General features: G+C 44.8%; 1 long non-coding RNA gene and 1 pseudogene across 2 annotated transcripts in view; both read right to left on the bottom strand.

Moving 5' to 3' along the window:
• Positions 1–22185, bottom strand: part of LOC117725058 (uncharacterized) — a 156807-nt gene that overhangs the window by 68471 nt on the left and 66151 nt on the right. The window lies entirely within an intron of this gene.
• Positions 1009–21416, bottom strand: LOC117693367 (nucleoside diphosphate kinase 6-like; annotated as a pseudogene). Its single transcript, XR_013105516.1, has 9 exons — positions 21334–21416; positions 20138–20199; positions 19932–19966; positions 9598–9697; positions 7646–7756; positions 4466–4568; positions 2741–2780; positions 2197–2357; positions 1009–1863 (listed from the first exon to the last, which is right to left on the bottom strand). The product of XR_013105516.1 is annotated as a nucleoside diphosphate kinase 6-like (transcript).

Genomic DNA, 22185 nt, shown 5'->3' with positions numbered 1-22185 from the left:
ATGTGCCTCCTTTGAGTTGGCCTGATTCCATTTGCATTCTAACCTGCTTTCTTCCTCTGTTTCAGTGTAAATTCATCATTTGAATTTGCTTCTAACTGGACAACCTGATGTGGTCTTATTTTTATGTTGTTTCATCTGGTGGTGGTGTTATTGTTATGCTCATATATTTATTCTGAGGAATATTTTTAAATTGCTTTTTTTAAATCTCAAGTTTTAAGTTACATGTATTTATTTACTTGGGGTTATGCATAACTAATTACGTCTGCAATGACTACTTCCAAATAGACTCACATTCTGAAATATTTGGAATTAGGAATTCAGCTTATAAGCTGGGGTAGGGAGTACAATTTAGGCGACAAGTGTTCTAAAGTTACATCTTTGGGATACTGACCTGTAACAGCATGTATCAACTAGGAATTTGGGCTTGCAACTGTACATGTGTGTTGAAATGGGATGGCCTAGAACAGTGGTTTGACGTTCTATCTAGATCTTAGCTTGAGCAGTGTGCTCAGATCTCATACCTGGGTGTACTGCTTGGTAGATACCTCTAGTTGTGGATGTGCACCTCAGATGTGGACCTCAGGCCTTAGAGCTGAATGTCACTGCAGAGCCTCTATTCCGTGTGTTCAATACTAGCCAGTCCTCTCCCTTGGACACAGCCCTGTGCTGAGGAACATACAGAAACCCACTTATCTTTACCTTCTGAGTGCTGGCATTAAAGGCATGTGCCACCACATCCCAGAATCTTTATCCTCTAACTCAGGCATAAGCAAAAGCTTCCTGAACTGTAATATGGGCCAGCCCTCTGGGCACCTGAAACAAGTTGTGTTGAGCAGCTCAGGATGACCAACCATAATCAATTCACCTGATGAATATAGCTGTGCAAATGACCCTGGCTGAAAGTAACAGAAGCAGTCAGCTGACAGATAACCAGGGATGTTCTTTGGCATTTTAGACCGATGACGTTTGCTGTGATGTTGCAAAGAATTAACTGTTGTGTTGATATAGTGGAGGTATAACTGCCTTTAGTACCTCTGTGGAAATCAGAAATCCTGTCTTATTACCCAGCCTCATTAAAACACACCTTCACTGGGCAGAGGCACAGAGGCACCTTGGAGCAAAGAGGTGCTTCTGCCTAGGACACAGCCCTGTGCTGAGGTCCATAGCATGGTTTGAGTCCACACTGAACTTTCCTAGGACACAGCCCTGTGCTGAGGTCCACAGCATGATTTAAGTCCACACTGAACTTGGTGAGTGATTGTGTTTATGTGCTACATAACCAACTCACTGAGAGAGTCTTACAGGAGTCTCTCTTGAGCACAGATCAGAAACCTGGCTTCAGGGTAGATGCAAGGACTCCCATGAAGGACAGAGAGAAAGTCTGTACAGGAATACTGCCAGCCTGGAGCATTCGGTAGCAAAGAGTTTACTAAGGAAGCCAGGTCAGATGCTGGTTACACAGGCACTGCATTTTCCTGACTAGTCAACAGGCTGCTCTTTCTGGAGGACGGAGGACAGTCCTTTGTAAAAAGAGAAGTCACCATCCTTCCTGAACACCCATGAATACTCCACAGAAGAAGTAGATAGAGGTGGACTGCAGCAGTTGAGCTGTGGGTGGCTAGACCTTCCAGCAGGAGTTGAGGTCCAACAGGGACAGTGCCTTCAGCCCACCTTCTCAGGGACTGATAGGACTTTACTAGGCTGGTTTGGGCCCTCCTGTTACAGCTGCACAGTGGATGCCTTCCTCTGGACTGTAGTGCACAGGACCACAGCGTAGCTGGGGTTCTTCCTCCTCATACCAGCGCTGTTCACTGAAGTCAGGGAAGAAGGCTGCAATCTCTCTGCTGGCGGAAACCACAGAGTCTATGAGAAGAGGAGAGGCAGAGAAGAACTACTTAGGAGGTTGAGGCAGGAGGACTGCAAGATTGGGACCACGGCTCAGAGAATAAAATAAATAAGAGAAGGGGCCATCACAGGGAATGTAGGGTAAAGATAAGCAAGACTCAGTCACAGTCAGGCTCAGAAATATGAACCACTCAGTCCCGGGATATATAAAGAAAGCTCACAGGCCACATGGCTGACACAGCTACAAAGGGCCAGAAATATATGAGATACAGCTCACTGGAGAGAGCACGGACTGTCAGTCTCCCACGTGGCTTCCTCACCTGTGGCTGTGGATGAGAGGTTTAGACTCACCTGAGCCATGGGTGATATTTCGGGTGTCAGTGAGGCCCAAACTCCCACCAATTGAATCTGGGGCTATATGGCGTGCTCGAAATACTCTGATGGGTCCCATCAGTGTCCTCCAAAGTTGGATGGCATCTTTGTGGGCAAGGATGTAGGCTCGGATTGGCCCACTGGGAATAAAAAAAGGGATATGATCACTTAGTCTAGAACATGTTTGTGAGCAGGGCAAGAATAAAAGTGAACAGTACATTCTGAGGGTTCCTTTCCCTTCTAGTGAGCACTGATGCTGGTGTAAGAAAGTGACGGGCAGAGGTGACTACTGATGTGCAAGAAGTGATCAACAGGACTGCTAGGCAGCAACAACAGTGCTCCACCCCAGTGCTCCACCCCGGCCACTGGTCCAGCAACTACAGAACAGGTGCCCACCGGGTTGGTGTAGTACAGCCATGTTTTTTTAGGCTTGACAGTGGTAAGTGAAATCGACAGTTCTATTCACAGGGAAGAAGAGGTATCTCACAGCACGTAAAGATAGCAGGACCAAAATTAGAAGTACCTTGTCATGAATTCCACCAACCGCTGATAGAAAAAACGCCCTGCTAAGAGAGAGTACCTTCATGGAGACCGTGGTGCTCAAGAGAAGGTTCTCACTTCTCACTCCCTATAATGTCACACCGTTTAGTTTATAGAGAAATAACAAGAAGCTTGGAGCCTGACATTTCTGAGTGTGGAAGCAGACTGCCACTCACAATCTGTATGGTTTTGATCAATTCGTTACCTTCTGTAACTTGTCTTCCCACTTCTGTGCCCTGAGGATATAACATCAACTCCCTATGATTTGGGAAAATTTTTTACTTTTCTTTGTGTGTGTTTGTGATTTAGAGAGAGAAACAGAGAAAGAGAGAGTCAGAGGGAGAGTCTCTCTACATAATCCTAGCTGGCATGAAACTCAATATGTACCAAGTTGGCCTTCAACTCACAGAGATCCACCTGCCTCTGCCCCTTGAGTGCTGTACATTTTTTTCTGAAAACAAAAACAAAAACAAAACAAAAACAAAAAAAACCCAAAACCCCAAAAACAAAAAAACACCTCCCCCCTCCCAAAAAAAACAAAGCAAAACTCTTTTCCTGTGTTGTATGTACCTTTAAACTTTAACTTTGTCATTTAAGAGGCAGAGCTTCTGTGAGTTTAAAGGTAGCCTGTAGCCTGGTCTACAGAGTGAGTTCCAAGGCTACACAGTGAGATACTGCCTCAAAAAAAAAAAAAAAAAAAAAAGTTGGGCAATGATGGCACATGCCTTTAATCCCAACACTTGGCAGGCAGAGGCAGGCAGATTTCTGAGTTCGAGGCCAGCCTGGTCTACAGAGTGAGTTCCAGGACAGCCAGGGCTACACAGAGAAACCCTGTCTCGAAAAACCAAAAAAAAAAAAAAAAAAAAAAAAAAAAAAAAAAAAAAAAAAACTGATGAAGGATAAGGTTTACTGAATACACCGCCTGCAAGGAGCAGGGGGCAGTACCTAGAACACCACCTGCCTTTTCTAAGTCTGAGAAGTGAAATGCTAAGTGAAATGCTAAGCATAAGGGAAACACTTGACACAATAAATGTTCACTCAGTGTTAGATACTGATATTTTCAAGACATAATATTACGTTTCTGATTGGAACTCTACAGGAAATCTCTTCTAGGAATAGAAAATCCCAATTATAATGAGAAGTTTGTGCGAAACAAACAAGAAGAGTCAGGGAGATGGCTCAGCCAGGAAAAGGCCTGCATTAAAGGAATGAGGAACAGAGCTGGAGTCCCAGAACACATACACATGCCAGACATGAGGCACACATTGGCAAACAAGAGCTTGAGGCAGGTAGATACTTGGGGCTCAGGGACAAGCCAGCCTTATCTACATGTCAAGTTCTAGGCCAGAGATGGGACCCTGGTTGAGGGAAAAAAGTGGATGATGCCTGTGTCTGACATCTACAGCTGTCCTCTTGCCTGTACATGTGTACATGTGCACTTCATACACATATATGCACACGTGCACACACACACCACGAACATGCACATACATGTGCACACAAACACCACAAACATACACACACATGTGCATACACACCACGAACATGAACACACACGTGCATACACACCACGAACATGCACACACACATATGCACACACCAGGAACATGCACACACACACGTGCACACACACACCATGAACATACACACACACACACACACACACACACACACACATCTACACCATAATATCGACTACTGGCCTTACCTTCATGCTCTCAGTAAAACTTTCTGCAGTCCTCAGGCTTCCACTGCAGTTCTCTCATTCGTACAATGAGGAACTTGTTGCTCAGAATCTGCTGATGAACAGCCTAGAGAACCAATCATCCCAGAGAGAAAATCAGTCAGGACTCAAGCTGTCCAGAAGGATTAATTAAGTGTCTATTCCACTGAAGAGTTATGTTGAGTACCCTGCCACCCACGCTCATGTATTAAGGTCAGCTGATGGCACTTTTGCAAGGCCCTGTTAAATCTGAGAAGGTGGCCTTCCTGAAGGTGACATCATCAGGAGAGTGCTCTTGAAGGGGACCCTGGGACCTGAATCTGTACACACTTCATACCCCAGCCAATGCTGCGAGCACTTCTCAACAGTGTTTATCCTCAACACAGGCTCAGAGACACAGGGCCAAGCAGCTCTGGACTAAAACCCAGGAACCTTTAGGTAATGAATCTTCCCTTCGTTTATGTGTGGCCCAGTGGTAGAAAGCTGATTAACAAATAGAGTGGGTCAGAAGAAGAGGGGCAAAGGTCAAGGTCTGAGTTATATTGCTAGAGCATGAACGTAGGGTACTTGGAGACAGGAAGTAATGTCCCTAGGCCCCACCACCCAGAACAGCTTGCTATTCTTTTGAATGGCCCTTCCCCGTTTTCCTCATTCTTTCTACACCATCACATTTGATTAAAACCTCTGCAGCTTAGTCACATGCTCTGATCAGAAAGTTCTGGGTGGTTTCTACTATGGAACAAAGTATGTGTACCTCAGCCCAGCACTTACCTCTTCTCTCTGGTTCTGCCACCCTGGCCAGCCAGCCCTGCATCAATGTCTCCCTTCTTCTCTCCTGGCATTATCAGTTTGTTCATCCTTTGAGGCCTGAGTCCTACCATTCTGGAGTGATGTATACTGTATTTCCTGCTGTTTCCACACTACAGGGAGCCTGCTGAGTTCTTAACCTTACGATAACTAACCGTCTAGTTCTCGGGAGAAACATTTCCTAATACTAGAATTCACTCATCTCTTGTCACTCTATCTCACTTTGTCTGGACTCTTTTTCTTGTCAATTCCATTCACTCTACCATTTCAGATGGTTGTAGTGCTTTCCATGTACTGACCATCAGCTCAGGACTTCCACCCTTGTCCTCAGGTCTGAGAGTGTGACAATGTTTGTTATGTAAGGGGATTTTGAAGATAAGATTTAGGTTACTAATAAGTCGATTCTGCTTTAGCTAATCACCTGCTTGGATTAAATAGTCACATAAGGGCCAGCAAGATGGCTCAGTGGCTAAAGGTGCTTGCTGTCAACCCTGATAACCCAAGTTCAGTTCTCAAAATCCACATTGTGGGAGCCAAGAAACAATTTTCCTTAAGCTCTCCTCTGACCTGCACACATACATCATGACACACACACATGGCTGTCATTCTTTCTCTCATACACACATAAAACAAACAGATAAATAAATGTAATAAAAAATCACACAGCCCTTTGAAAGCAGTTTTCTCTGGCCAGGGTTGAAAGTTAGAGAGGTCTAAAGAATGTGAAGGACTAGCTGCACCACTGCTGTGTCTGACATGTGTGAAGAATGTGGTTATCTCTGGAAGAGCTGGCCCTGCCTGACGGCTGGCAAGTGCAGAGCTTGTGTGAACCACACTCTGTCAGCAGCCCAGCAATCCTGGAGTTGGAAAACCCCTAGACATTTTTTTAATTTTTATATTTTCTGAGACATGGTTTCTCTGTGTAGCCCTGGCTGGCCTGGAACTCATTCTGTAGACCAGGCTGGCCTCGAACTCAGAGATCTGCCTGTCTCTGCCTCCTGAGTGCTGGGCCTAAGGAGTTCACCACCATCACCTAGGTAATCCCTATCGTGTCTTTGGGCTCAGGAGACCCTAAGCAGGAGATACCCCAGGAAAACCTACTGGACCTCTAAACTATGAAATTGTGAGATAATAAACATGTATGATTTTTAAAAATTATTTTTATTATCTTATGAAGTGTTTTGCCCTTAAGTAGTTCTGTGTAGCATGTATGTGCCTAGTGTCTGAGGAAGCCAGAGGAGGGCATTGGATTCCCTGGAATTGGAGGTACAGATACTTCTGAGCCAACATATAGGTTCGGGGAATTAAACCCAGGTCCTCTGAAAGAATAGCCAGTGTTCTTAAGTGCTGAACTATCTCTCTAGCCTGAAATGAGTGTTGTTTTAAGCTGTCAAATCTGGAATATAGCAACTTGTAACTGATATGTATGTATAAACATATATACATATGTATTATATAAAACTAATTAGTTTCATATATATATGAATATATATATATATATATATATATATATATATATATATTAGTTAAACTAATATTAACACACACATATACAAAGAGAGAGCCTGAGACTAGATTTTTTTTTTCTTTTAAATTGGGGCTGGGCATGATGGAATTCATCTTTAATCCTGGTACTCATGAGTTCTAGGCCAAACTGGTCTACACAGCAAGTTCCAGGCTGGCTTTAGCTACACAATAGCCTTGTTCCAAAACAAAGAAAAGAGAAAAATTGAGCCAAGAAGATGGTTCAGTGGATGAAGGCATTTGCTGTGCAGGCATGAGGACTTAGTGCTCATATAAAATAAATAAAAATAATGCAAAACCTTCTATTTCTTGTCTTTTAGATATGCTGTAACTCTCTAAAAGTACAGTCTTCTTAGGGTCAGACTCCACGGCCCTTGGCTTTTTTTCTTTTCTTATCTTTTTCTGAGACGGGGTTTCTTTGTATAGCTCTGGATATCCTAGAACTTGCTCTGTGGACCAGGTCTGCCTCTGCCTCTTGGGTGCTGGGAAGACTAAAGGCATGCACCATTGCACTCAGTTTGCTTTTCTTCTTAACTCTTCTTGTGGTTGCTGCATCTGTGTGTGTGTGTGTGTGTGTGTGTGTGTGTGTGCGCGCGCGTGCACGCACACACACGCACATGCACACGCAGGTCAGATGACAACTTACAAGAGTTGGTCCTCCCCTTTCACTATCTGGGATCCAGGGTCAGACTCAGGCCTTTATATGCTGGGCAGACAAGCTGATCCCTCTAGGTTTTCAACCTCAGCATCTAACACATGACTCAAGTGTTTGTTGCCACAGGTGGTCCTGTGTCACCTGAAACAGTGCAATGGAGGCTTCAGGTCCATTCTTACCTCCAGGATCAGTGGGTGGGCAACTGCATCAGGCTTGATCAGGGCTAGTGTGAGTTGGAGAGCCTGAGGACTTCGCAAGATGGCGCTCATCTCAGCCCTGGCATCGGAGAGCTGGATTAAGGACCACACAGCATTGAGCTCTCAGTACCTTCTACCCTGGAACCATGTAGCCTTGCAAGCTCAGCAGGGCTTCCACCCAACACTCACAGAGCTACACTCTGTGTTATATTTTGGGGCTGTAGGACACTCATTCACTTGGCTATTTGTAGAGGGGACACTCAGGTTACCCTGTGAGATATACATTCGGTTCACACAAGTATAAGGGCACCAGGGAGCTCTCCGTTGAAGAGAAATTAAGTTGAGACACTGCCACCTGACTTTGTCAATACTTTTCTATCTTCTACACTTTTTTTGTGTTTTAAATAAGGTTTATGATGTCTACTCTTCAATAGCCTAGCCATAAGACTACAATGACTGTCTCCTGTTTTTTTTTGAGACAAGGTTTTTCCCCTATATAACCCTAGCTGTCCTGGAACTCACTCTGTAGACCAGGCTGGCCTCGAACTCAGAAATCCACCTGCCTCTGCCTCCCCTGAGCACTAGGATTAAAGGCGCCTGCCATCGCTGCTGAGCTTGACTGCCTCTGCTTGTAAGGCCCTACTCTCTAGCTGCCTGATATCCACTGTAGAATTGGAAGGATAATAAAAATGCCTCATGGCCACACAGCATCTCTTATCTAACACTTTATGTCATTTGTATGTATTTATCATTTGTATTTGTTATGTATTTGTCTATGTATTTGTTAACAAATAGAGAGAAGGTGTACAGGGCCACACACTGGGCACAATAGTCTCATTATTTTTAGTCTGAATACAGCTTAGGAGTCATGGCAGTAGTACCAGGGTAAGACCAAACAAAGAAACTATGCTAAAGTTTCTTCTGCTCACATACCCCACTTGACCTAATAATATTCTACATGATCACATGGCACTATGGCCAACTGCCCAAGGGGATGTCCTTGAGACCTCCAGTTCCTCAGCTCCACACTATTACCAAGTTCTAAGACTCTCACCCATACAAATCTGTAAGGACAAAAAGTCCACACAAGTCTTCTCCTTATAACTACCATGACTCTTGCGGAGTTTTTGGCACCCTCCTCATTGGTTCCTACGCTTTTACTCTTGTCACTCTAACTCTGTTCTCAAGTACATTACAACTATTGGAATAAAAGCTAAGCATATATTCCCCTCCTTAACCTTCTATAGGAGTCTCTGATTTTTTAGCTCATTTGGGTACTTCTGTCCCTGGGAACTTCTCTGGGGGGTCATGTGGAGTACCTTCTCTCTTTTGCTCGTAGGCTTTTTCAGTTCTAGGCCTTTCTTGGCTGACGATCTGTGTGTAAGGAGGTGTTCGTAACCTTGTGTGTTCCACTCCCTGCTCATCCCCTACTTGCCCATTTGAGCTCAGCTCACTTCTGCAGTCAGGCTTTCTTTTTCTTCTTCTTCTTCTTCTTCTTCTCCTTCTCCTTCTCCTTCTCCTTCTCCTTCTCCTTCTCCTTCTCCTTCTCCGTCTCCGTCTCCGTCCCCTTCTCCCCTTCTCCCCTTCTCCCCTTCTACCCTTCTCCCCTTCTCCTTCCCTTTCTTCTTCTTATTTTTTTTTTTTTTTTTTTTTTTTTTTTTTTTTTTTTTCTGAGACAGGGTTTCACTGTGTAGCCCTGGCTGTCCTGGAACTCACTCTGTAGACCAGGCTGGCCTCTAATTCAGAAATCCGCCTGCCTCTGCCTCCCAAATGCTGGGATTAAAGGCGTGCACCACCACTGCCCGGCACAGTCAGGCTTTCTTAGTGATTCCTTTGATTCCATATTCCTCATTAAAGGAAAGCTTCATGAAAGCTCATGTCCATTTAGCTCCCCATCTTCACCTTAGTCCCTATGCAGGGTGCCTAGTATGTACCTGGCTTTCCACAGTATTTATCTGGGTGAATCAGTGCAGGAACCTGATCCAGCCATTCCAAGGCCAGGGTGCTAAGGGGTCTCCTGGGAGGACAGGCGACCTGTAGAGAGGGTGTGGTTCCAGTTAGGTTAGGGCTGTTTTAGTTATTGGTTTACAAGAAAATGCTGTCAAGTAAAGAAACTGGCTTGACTTAAAGGTCACCCTATCAGACATGTACACATTTTACAAGCTGCCTGGCCAACTGAGGAAGCCACATTTTTAGTGCCCATGATGGTCACGTGGTTGCTGGCTCCTCAACTCCACCACTGCCTCACTTCTGCAGCCATGCCTCCTACTCCCCCCGCCCCCAGTTTTGGCACCCAACCCTCCTATTGCCCCCACATTCCAGGACACAACAGTACACAACCTGGGTTTCTCTACTAAGGGCCAAAGTCCACCCCAGACTCAGCTATTCTGGCTCCAATGGGGGCCCTGGTTCTGGGTTCACGTGGTACTCCCGCCAATCTTCCTGTCCACCAGGCACTGAGTTAGATAGTCCTCGGGCCCTTTGGGGTCCTTCAGGCACACATCCGGGCAGCCCTCTGGGTGCCACAGTCTAGTTCCACACTCCTGTTGTGTTAGAGGGTTCAGTTGCAGCGCCTAGAGCTTGTTTACACAAGGTATCTTCCTCAGGAAAGTCTATTTCTTTATTTTTCTTTAAAGACTTAAGGTTTTTTTAAAAAATGTTACGTGTAAGCGTATTCTGCTTGCACGTATGTGTCTCACGTGCAATCCTTGTGCCTATGGAGCCAGGAGCGGGTGCTGGATCCTCTGGAACTAAAGATGGCTGTGAGCCTAGACCTGGGTGTTGGGAATATAACCCAGGTTCTCAGGAGGAGCAGTCAGTGCCATGCCCTTAACCACTGAGCCATCTCTTTAGTGTGAAAATCTATCTATTTATGATGTTTTGCCTGTTTGTGTATGTCTGTGTGCACCATGTGTGTGCCTGGTGCCAGTAGAGGCCAGAAGGGGCTGTCAGCTGGAACTGAAGTTGCAGATTGATTTTTGAGCCACCGTGTGGGTTCTGGTATTGAACCCAACTCCTCTGCAAGATCAGTGAGTGCTCTTAAACACCAAACTATCTCTCCAATCTGAAAGTTCATTATTATTTTTTTTTTTTGTCTGTCTGTCTGTCTTGTTGGTAAAAGCACGAGTCCATTTCTGCTTTCACGGGATGAGAATAGCTTCTAGTCAGGCACCTTGTTTTAATCTTACTTCCCAGGCAGGCCAAGCCCAATTTTACTTTATATCATACCTCTGGAGTATAAGAGACCTCCCATGAGCTTAGTCTTTCTTCTGCCTTCGTGGTATCTGCACTCACATACAACACACACAGTGGAAGACTAGTTGCATAATTTACATTTGTTTCAACCATTCTCAACAATAAGCCAGCATAATCAAAGGACAGATTAGGTAAGGAGGATGCAGGGCTTTATTTGGAACTGGTGTTAAGAAACCAGGCAGTAGTGTCACACACTGTTAATCCCAGCACTCTAGAGGCAGAGGCAGGTGGTGGATCTCTGAGTTTGAGGCCAGCTTGGTCTACAGTGAATTCCAGGACAGCCAGAGTTGCACATTGAGACCCTATCTAAACACCCCCCCACCCCGGGAAACAAACAAACAAACAAACAAACAAACAAAAAAGGACAAAAAGGAGTGGCTGGTAGGTAGAGGTCAAATAGGTCTATCGATAATCTAAGGAGCTACTGCAAACAGTAGCTTAATGTGGCAACCAAATATGCCTGCCTTCTAATTCTGTTACTTCAACACTATATTAGGGTTCTCTAGAATCACAGAACTTATGGATAGTCTCTGTATATAGTAAGGGAATTTGTTATGATGACTTACAATCCATAGTCCGACTCCCCAACAGTGGTCAGCTGTGAATAGGAAGTCCAAGGATCTAGTAGTTGCTCAGTCCCACAAGGCTAATAGAGTGTAACAGATATACTGGCAAGAAAATGCAAGGAGAAGAAGAGCAAATCTTCTTTCTTCCAATGTCCTTATGTAGGTCTCCAGAAGAAAGTGTGGCCCAGATTAGCGGAGTGTACCACCAAGCCGGGATCTGTGATTTGTTTTGTCCCAGGCTGACCTTGAACTCAGAGGTCTCCTTGCCTTAGTCTCCTGGGATTCATAGCCACTATGCCTCAAGATCTCCATGTCAAGATCTAGGTCAGAAACTTGTGTCTCCCAGCCTCAAGATCTGGATCACAGGTGAGCAGTCCAGTTCTGGATTGTAATACATTCCAGATATAGTCAAGTTGAGAACCAGTACAGTAGCCATTACAAATACTGGTGTATTTGTAATGAACCTCACTTGAAACAACAGCAAGAATAAACATGTGCATCATTACCAAAACATTCAAGACTACTGGGGCAGCACCTTACATCCACGTAGTTAGAAAACAACTCAATGTCTAGATTCTAGTGGTTCTTAGGCAAAAGTTTGTCCTGGTTTTCAGTTCTTAATGTTGCTAAGACTCCAACAGATTTGATGATAATTATGAAACGGTAAAGGGCCTGAGAAGATTTCAGTTCAGTTTCCCTGGGACTTGGAGTTCTATGGTAGTTAGTCTCCATCTTGCAAATCTAAACTCAGTTGGGGAAAATCACTTATTAAGAGGTGAATAGTGGGGGCTGGAGAGATGGCTCTGGAGAGAGCGGTTAAGAGCACTGACATCTCTGACAGAGGTTCTGAGTTCACTTTCCAGCAACCACATGGTGGCTCACAACCATCTGTAATGGGATCTGATGCCCTCTTCAAGTGTGTCTCTGAAGACAGCTGCAGTGTACTCATATAAATAAAAAGTAAATAAATCTTTTAAAAAAAATGAATAGTGGGTTGGCAAGACGGTTCAGTAGATCAAAACATTTGCCACCAAGCTTGATAACCTGAGTATAATCTGCAGGATCCACATGGGATGAGATTCATCCCTCAGCCACAGGTTGTCTCTGACCTGCACATGAATGTGTGATGCTCATGTGCACACACACAATCAATGTAATAAAAAAATCAGTAGCTGGAGAGATGGCTCAGTGGTTAAGAGCGTTTCCCACTCTTACAGAGGACCGGGGCTCAGTTCCCATTGCCCACAGTTTATATAAAACCTACTGACTGCTCATATGTAAATGTGTAGGGCTGAACACTTGGGATGGAATGAGCTATCAGAGAACTTCCCCCTAGAGAAAACTGATTCTCTCTGCTGGCATTGATTAGCTCTTAATCTTGCTGGTGGTGGGGAGCTTAAAAAATATCTTCCATCTATATCAGCATGTCACGTGATGTCATTATGCAGGTCTTGTTTAGGGAAGCATATTTCATGGGGCACAGTTTCCCTGACCTGCTTCATCCAGTCCAGCTTAAGATTGTTTTGAGTCTTAGATCCCTTAACTGGGAAGTATTTAGAAACACCATTATCACCAGGAATCACTCCAATATTATACTTAAATTTTCTTTCAGCAAAACTCCGAGTTCCAAGTTGGAGACCTGGCTCAGTGGTTAGGAACACGTACTACTCCTGCCGAGGATCCAAGTGATTCCCAGCCTCATGTCAGGTTCTCAAGCTCTGAGGAGACCCACACCTTGGGTTTTTGTAGGCACCTGCACGTACTCACACTTAGACACATATACATGATTTAAAAAATCATCAGGCTGGAGAGATGGCTCAGCGGTTTAGAGCACTGACTGCTCTTGCAGAGGTCCTGAGTTCAATTCCCAGCAACCACATGGTGGCTCATAACTATCTGTAATGGGATCTGATGCCCTCTTCTGGTGTGTCTGAAGACAGCTACAGTGTACTCAAATAAATACATCTTTAAAAACAAATCTTTGGAGCTAGAGAGGTGGCTTAGCAGTTATGAGCACCTCCTATTCTTACAAAGGTTTGATTCCTAGCATCCATATGGTGGCTCACACCATTCGTAACTCCACTCCTGAGAACTTGACACCTTCTGGCTTCTGCAGTATCACAAATGCTTATGGTACACAGATACATAGTACACAGTACCCTTTCTAGTGTAGTTGTTATGAGACATGCTGAGAGCTATACTGCTCACAGGACACATATCAAACTCAGTTATGACCAAAGCCCACAGCTTGTAGACATTGCTGCTACTGAGATATTCATTCCCACATTGTACATTTCATTGGTTATTTGGTCACAATTTATGTGAAAATATAGAGAAATGAGAGCATTGAGTATCTGATATATTGAAAAGGTTCTTGCCAGGCGGTGGTGGTGCACACCTTTAATCCCAGCACTCAGGAGTCAGGGGCAGTTGGATTTCTCAGTTCAAGTCCAACCTGGTCTACACAGTGAGTTCTAGAATGGCCAGGGCCTCACAGAAGCCCTGTCGCAAACAATCAAACAAACAAACAAACAAACCCTACCCACTCCCCCAAAAGGAAAAGGTTCTTATTAACTGAGAAAATGTTTACCAGCCAAGTTTATGCTGAGAATCATTTATTGAAGAAATGAATGAATGAATTTGAAGCAAGTATCTTCTACTACCAAGTTGTTCTTCTCAAGGAGCTGCTCTCTTTCAACACTCCCTACGGCTTCGTACACAATAGTGTACTCTACCACTGAACTCCAGACCCTGGCTCCCAAATTGGGAATCTTTGAAGAGTCAGTCATACTCCACACGGCTCTCTGAGAACTCAGTAACTTTTATTAGTGTTCAAACTCATCTGAGGAGTGTTCCTGTAAGAGAAATGTTTGCTTAGAGGAACTGAAGTCAGATTAAGAGAAAAGCCAATGCATTGGTAACCACACATACCCACAATCCAGCAGGAGGGTGCTGAACACTGAACTGGGGCTGACTAGAGACATTCTGATCTCATTGCAGGATAAAAAGAAAGCAGAGTAGATATAGGCAGAGAGGAAAAGCAAAGGACGTGGCTGCCTATGTGATTCTGAGGACTCCACTCCAGCAGAACAGATGGGGAGTCGAAGCATTATATTAGAGGCGTGTGGTACCCTGGGATAGAACAGGGGCTGCATGAGGAACAGAATGGGAAACTGATGTCCATATTCAAAGTTTAGCCCTATTGATTTTCAGCTCAGCGTATGAGGTAAGTAAGTCTTTCCAGACCTCTGCTTCTTTGAATATGAGATGTAGCTAAGAGCTATGACTTTAAAGATTCTATGAGGGATCTGGGAGAGGAGATAACAGTAAAGGGGGTGATAGTAGGCAGGAAACAGGGTTGGGGATAAGTGACAAGGACCAGCCCTCCTCCTGTTATATGATACAGATAGAGAACTTGTGCAAGGCTGTGGGGAGGAATGACAACCCATTTATTCAGTCTCTTGCTTCACACCATGAAACACTGCCATAGGCATGTATGTCACTTTGCAAAGCTGAGAACATTTCTTTGTACTTTTCAAGGTTTGGAAATACTGGTCCATAAGATACATATGTACTCAATTTGTTACACTGTCTAAAACCTGGTTGTTCTCCACAATGACTTTAAGTCCTCCCTGCTCCCAGCCATTGTGAGACTACTGCCCTCTTGTCTCCACCAGCACTGATAATGTCCCAGCCTTTCCCAGTATAGCTGGTAAATTGGAATGCCATTATTGTTTCAGTTTGAATTTGTCCAGTTATTCAAGAGCATTTGACCAGGCTTTGCATGTTAATTAGCTCATGATCAAACCCAAGAGCACATCCTGTCCCTAATTTTTGTTTTAGAAACAAGGTTTTACAGTGGAGGCAAGGCTAGCCTCAAAATTACAATCCTTCTGCTGTAGCTCTCAGGTGCTAGCATGTCAGATGTGACTATTTCTTCTGTAAAACTAGTCTTTGCCTATTTTTCTGTGAGTTTTTCTGAATATTAAGGTACAAGTGCATGGCTTTAGTCCCAGCACTCTGGAGGCAGAGGTCGGTGGTTCTCTGTGAGTTCAAGGTCAACCTGGTCTACATAGAGAGTTCCAGGACAGCCAGGGCTACTTAATGAGACTATCTCAAAAAACAAACAAACAAACAAACACCCCAAGGGGCTGGGGGTGCTTAAAGGAAGAAAGAAGAGATACATATCCTTGTTTTCTGCCTGAGATTTGGGATGTTGGGGTGGGAACATTTCCTTCCAGGTTCTGCCAGCTGTCTACTAACTTACCCGCGGTGTTCATTATGTACCGGAGATCTGGCATCAGCTGGAGTAATCATAGGAATATAATATTTTCTAATACAGTTTTAGAGAAAACTAACATAATCTTAATGTTTAACTCAAAATTTAGGAGAATGGATTGTTACCCTGTTGAGTTATAAATTTTTATTTCTTGCTTTACTCTTAAAAATGAAAAAGGAAAAGAGACTTTACTCTCACATGGTCCATCATGCACTTTAATTACAGTTCTGTCTTCATATCTGGAAAAAATTATATTATGAAATCATTGTTTGTTTTTTATATGTATGTTATGTATGTATGTATGTATGTATGTATGTATGTATTTATCTATTTATTTATTGAGGCAATGTTACTGTGTATAACAGTCTGGCTGTCCTGAAAGTCAGTCTGTAGACCAGGCTGTCCTGGAACTCAGAGATAGCCTGCCTCTGCCTCCTGAGTGCTGGGACCAAAGGTATGCACTACTACTAGCTGGCTTGAAATGATTATTTTTGTTTTGTGGTATGCCATAAACCATGACACACCAGTTCTTTCTTGGTGGGACCAGGACAAACAAAGTTAAGAAAGAAATATTTTGTTAATAACTCTGAACACACACACACACACACACATATCTGATGCATTTATTTTATGTGTATGTGTGGTTTGCCTGCATGTATGTCTGTGTACCCATGGAGGTTAGAAGAGGGTGAGTTTGGACAGCTTACAATAGCCTGTGATTCTAGCTCCAGGGGATCCAGTGACCTCTTCTGGCTTCCATAGGCTCCTGTAGTTACTAATAATGCTATGCTATTTACATGTGCTATGTGTCTACACATACACACACACATAAAAAATAAAACAGTTCTTTTTGCTGTTGTTGTTTTTTTTTCAAGACAGGGTTTCTCTGTATAGCCCTGGCTGTCCTGCTCCTGCCTCCCAAGTGCTGGGATTAAAGGTATGTGCCACCATGGCATATATATGTTTAATGAGACCCTGTTTCAACTAAAAAGACAAACTGGAATCCATGTGAAGAAACAGCCAGTACTGGGCATCTCTTATGAAGCTAGAAAACACAATGAAATATATATTGTATTTGTATATGTTTTTCTCCAGATTTAAAAGACAGTAATAATATTTATGCCTGTGTTAACTGGTATACAATGGATAAAGGCATAGATGGTATGGCAGTGACAGCTCAAAAAAAGGAGGGAATATCTAATAGTTTCATTTGTAATTGTTGTGAATCCAGATTAGATTGCTTTAATGTAGGGGTTGGTCTTGTGTGCTGTGTATTCAGATGCTGACTTCTGTACCCCAAGGTCAAGTTGCAGTCTGGACATGGGCATTTTATTGACCAGTGTGCTGTAAAGAATGTTCCCCAATAATCTCTGATTCAATAATAAAAAGCTAGAACCTGTGATTGGGCAGGGAAGAGAGGAAGGGGGAACTTCAGGTCAAGTGAGGGCATCTCAGACAGGGAGAGGGATAGACCATGAGGATGGACCATGAGCATATGACCAAAAGAAGCTTGCTCTGAGGACACACATGGAACAGAGCAAGACTCAGTTGGCAAGTGTGATGGTTTGTATGTGCTTGGCCCAGGAAGTGGCACTATTTGGATGTGTGACTTTGTTGGAGCAGGTGTGTCACTGTGGGCATGGGCTTTAATACCCTCAACCAAGCTGCCTGGAAGCCAGCCTTTAGATGAAGATGTAGAACTCTCAGCTCTCCCTGCACCATGCCTGCCTGGATGCTGCCATGTTCCTGACTTGATGATAATGGACTGAACCTCTGAACCTGTAAGCCAGCCCCAATTAAATGTTGTCCTCAGAAGAGTTGCCTTGCTCATGGTGTCTATTCACAGCAGGAAAACCCTAAGACAGCCAATAATGGTGCATTTATCTGGTTGTTAATAGTTGGGTTAGAATAGCTCAGAACCTGCCTGACATCGAGCCAGCAGCTTGTTAATAAATCATGTCTTTTACGTGGGAGCTAAAAGGGAATGACAGAGTTGGGCAGACTCCCCCCATCCCCAGTAAAATTACTGCTGCATTGTAAAGTTTGTTTGTGACCCAAGGGCAACTTCTAAGAGAATATTTAATTTCCTTAATTAATTTGTTTTAATTTTTCTAGAAAGGGTAGGTTTTTTTTCTTTTTTCTTTTTTTTTTCTTTCTTTTTTTTTTTTGTTTGTTTTTTTTTTTTTTTTTTTTTTTTTTTTTTGTAGCCCCGGTTGTCCTAGAACTCAGTATGTAGACCAGGCTGGCCTGAAATTCAGAGCTCTGCCTACCTCTGCCTCCCAAATGTTGGGATTAAAAGTGTGCACCACCACCACCAGGTAAATATACTTTATTATAATTATTTTTGGTTTTGTTGGCTTGTTTTAGATGGATGTACTGTGCAGCTTTGGCAGGCCTAGACCTTCCTGTGTATACCAGACTGGCGTCCAGTTCACAGTCATCTGCCTGTGTCTGTCTCCTGAGTGCCAGGACCACACATGTATACCATAATTATTTTTGAGTTGTTGGAGATATTGAACACAGGGCCTCACATATAACAAGAAAGAATTCTATCACTGAGCTATCTCTATAGCTCAAGAAAACAGCTTTATGTTTATATATGTATATGTATGTGTGTGTGTGTGTCTGTGTGTGTGTGTGTCTGTGTGATGTATGTGTGTGCTGTCTACTCATCTGTGTGTAGGTACCTGTTTCACTGTGTATGTGTGGACAACCTGCTCTATCTTCATTTACTTTATTTTCTTGAAATAGGGTCTTTCACTGATCCCAGAGCTAACCCTGACAAGCCACAGTGGTCCTCTTGCCTCTGCTCTTCAGAACTGGGGTTACAGGCAAGCAGCCATGGCTGCCTTCCTCAGGTGGAATAGGGGATTTGAACTCTGTTCTTTATACTGCTGTCACAAACATGGTCCCCCTGAATCATTTCCCCAATCTCTAATTTTTAAATATAGTAAAAGTGAGCTTGTATATTACAGCGCCTCTTTGTCTATTGTGCTATGGGTATGTGTTGCAGTTATCTATGCCAGTCAAGGAGGGAGGGATGTTTGACCTAGCCATGTGTGATGTGCAGACTTCTGTGCCTTGGATCAAAGACTTGGGCATTTTGTAGTTGTTTTCAAAAGCTAAATGTCACAGGCCCCAAACTAAACCACTGACAGGATGAACATTAAAAAAAAAAAAAAAAAGGTAATCTATGTGGGGGAATAATCTGCATTTAAAGACCAATAAACCATTAGTTGGGCAAACTTATCACCCAGCTCACTTCTGCTCCCCATCCTCTCCTCCTAGCCACACCTCCTTTTCTGCCCATCCCCCTCCTCCTCGTTAAGACATGTTTTAATTACATATTTTATATGTGTGCATGAGCATGTGTTTGTGTACGTGTGTGGCATGGTGTATGTGTGGAGGTGAGGACAATTTCTAGAATTTAGGGTTGTCCTTCTACCATGTGAGTCCCTAGGATCAAACACCAAGTCATCAGGCTTGGTATCAAGTGCCTTTACCTGCCGAGCCATCTCACCAGCCCATCTCTGCTTCATTAGGCTGTTCTGTAGCCAGGTGAAACCAGTGCGCTATGGTCACATGACCTGAATCCTGTGCCCACTTGCTACTGAGTTCCCTCCATTTGGTCATTGTCCATGCCAGGCACTGCACTCTGACCTCTGTGGCTTTCTGTTTCTGCATTATTGGACCAGGATCCCATTCAACTTTGGGGAGTAAGAGGAGAGAGGGAAGAAATGGAAAAGCAAGTAATGGAGGGGTGTGTGAAGGGAAGAATGGGAGTGGTTGAGGCAAGGGATAATAAAATGAAGACTCACAGAATTCTGGAGCGGAGATGGCACTCACCCTGGTAGGTTTCTTGGTGACTGCCACATATAGGCTCACTGACCTTGAAGTAGGGGAGTATGCAGCACATCTGTATATTCTTGATTCACCAGGCCTGAAGTGAGACACTTGGGCCCCTCTTCAGCACTTTACCCTCGCCCATGTCTCATGCCTTACTTACTTAGCCCTCATCCCTGACTCTCTTGGGCAGAGCTATGCCTGCAGTGCTTGTCCCTATTCCCTATCTGTCCCTTGGCTGTCCTCCCAGCCAAGGCCTCTGACATGCACCAAACACCATCACCTCCCCAAAGGGCTTGTGCCAGCCTTCATGGACAACACTCACCAGTCAGGTTTCCGAGGTGCCAGGTTGGCCAGGTCCTAGGGAGAGAGGAGACAATGCATCAGGGGCAAGGCCCAGCCTGAGAAGGAGTGCAGAGACTGGGCATAGAGGCAGAAAAATGCAGGCAGGCAAGGAAGTTAGTAGGGTGGGAACAGAGACAGCTAGAGAAGGAAGCAGCACAAGCAGGGAGGGGCCTCCCAGGTACTCACCACTTCCTCAATGACAGGCTCTGGCTTGGCAGCCTCCAGCTGCTCCTTCACCTTCTCCTCCACTAGAGGGGGAAAGAACAACACAGGCCTGGTGGGTGGGAGCTGTTCCTCCAGACTTAACAGCCAAAAGGGCCCCAGGGAAGAGGAGGGACACCACTCAGCAGCAACCCTGGAAGACATCTGGTCTCCTAGGTTGAAGGCAGACCCCAGGGCCCAGAAAGGGACAGAGCAGGCTATAGCTGGAGTGGACAAGGCCCGGGCCTGAGGCTTCCAGATACAAAATGGGAGGAGCCTGTGTCCATGGGAGCTATGGCACTAAAAAGGAAGGTCCTAGGGATGGCCTCTAGGTCTGGCATGGCTGGAGTCTGGGTGCCTTATCTTCCCTTTCATCCCACCTCAGACTCATGACAGGCACCTCCTGCCTCCAGTAAGTCCCTAGGTCTCTCTCTGAGTGTCCCCTTCTGGGGACGCATGCCTGAAACAGAACAACGTGGACAGCCTTCAGATCTGTCACCAGGGATGTGTTTCTCTGACATTCCTTTCTTCTGCCAAACTTAAGTTCTGGTAGCCTCCTGGTAGAGGCCTAGGGCCAGTTTCTCATCACCCTCCCACCCTGTGGGGTGCCCATGCCACCCTCCACTACTCCATGGGGCAGGGAGAGGAGTAGCAACGAACAATAAGGCAACTTCTGAATTTTTGATGAGCTATTTACTCATTCATTACTTGCACAATGGAAAGTTGGTATCAAGAATTAAAAACTAAGATTCTTGGATAAGCATGGTGGCACTTGGGAGGCAGAGGCAGGTAGATGTCTGTGAGCTTAAGGCCAGCCTGGTCTAGAAAGTAAGCTCCACAGTGAGACCCTGTCTCAAAACCAAAGGAAGCCAGATCCTTCAGGACCAAGGATAAATCTGCTCCTGTGACTAGGAGGTTCCCTCTTCACCCTACATCTGTCACCCTCAGTCAAAGGAGTGGGGAATCTGGACAAGGCTCTCTCTGGCCTTTGTGTTGCTGCTGGTTGTCCCTGAGGCTCTATGGTTAGCTTCTCTCTGGGGTCTTTCATTCTGCCCCTCTCCCCAGCAATACAGGACTCACCATCTTGCCTTGCTGCCCAAGGATTGAAGAGTCCCATACTCGGGAGACCCTTCCTCAAGCCTCCGGAATCGCGACCCCCCAAAAATCACAAGAAACCATACCTGGATGCAATCAGCAGAGGTTTATAGGGGAGGAGCCGGCGGTCAAAAACGACATGCTCTTTAGCTCCAAGAGCAGGGTTTTTGGCCACGTGTGGTGGGTTAAAGGGTCTTTTATAGCATGGCGTGGGGGGAAGAAGGCATTTTCGCGCGCTTACACATGATTGGATATTTCAAACATCAGCAACTTGCAGAACTGGCAGAACTTGTAGAAACTAGGACCTCCCAGAAAAGGGAGGGAGAAAGAAGTAAACACCAGATAGCCCATTACTCACTTGGGCTTGTTTGGACTTGTCTGGGCACGCCCTTGCATGCCTTTATTTTTTGTCACCCTGCCCCTGCAGGGGCTTAATATTTTTATTATGACTATATTTAACAAATTATTGGTGGTCTTTGCTGACCATGAATTTTTGTTATTGTTACAATGCTGCTTTCAAATTTTGTTCTCACAGGATCTCAGGTCACTTCTACTCCTCATGCCCTGAGGACCTGTGGCCCACTCCAGGTTGGAGGTACAAGGGGCCTCCTCCCTGCCCTCCTGACCCTTTTATGTATGTTCCCTGAGAAGGTGTGTGAATGCCCCAGACGGCTCTCTCTGACTTGGTACCTCTTCTCTGAGGGTGACTGGAAGGAGCCTGGGGGAGAAGAGGTCCATGTACCTGCAACTGGTTTGGCCTGGGGGACCCGACACCTCTTCAGGTCTTCACCCTCTGGGACATAGTTCTGAAGCCTGAGTTCCCTGTGAGAGCAGAGCACAAGCACACCTCAGTGCAGGAGTGCGATGGGATGCCTGCTTCCCATGTGCAAGTTCCACGTTTCCTCCTCCTGTCTGGAGGTGGCCAAGTAAAGGGAAGC

This window comes from Arvicanthis niloticus, chromosome 21, assembly GCF_011762505.2.
Source record: "Arvicanthis niloticus isolate mArvNil1 chromosome 21, mArvNil1.pat.X, whole genome shotgun sequence".
In the NCBI taxonomy this organism is placed as follows: Eukaryota; Metazoa; Chordata; class Mammalia; order Rodentia; family Muridae; genus Arvicanthis; species Arvicanthis niloticus.
This window is presented reverse-complemented; position numbering and strand designations above follow the sequence as displayed.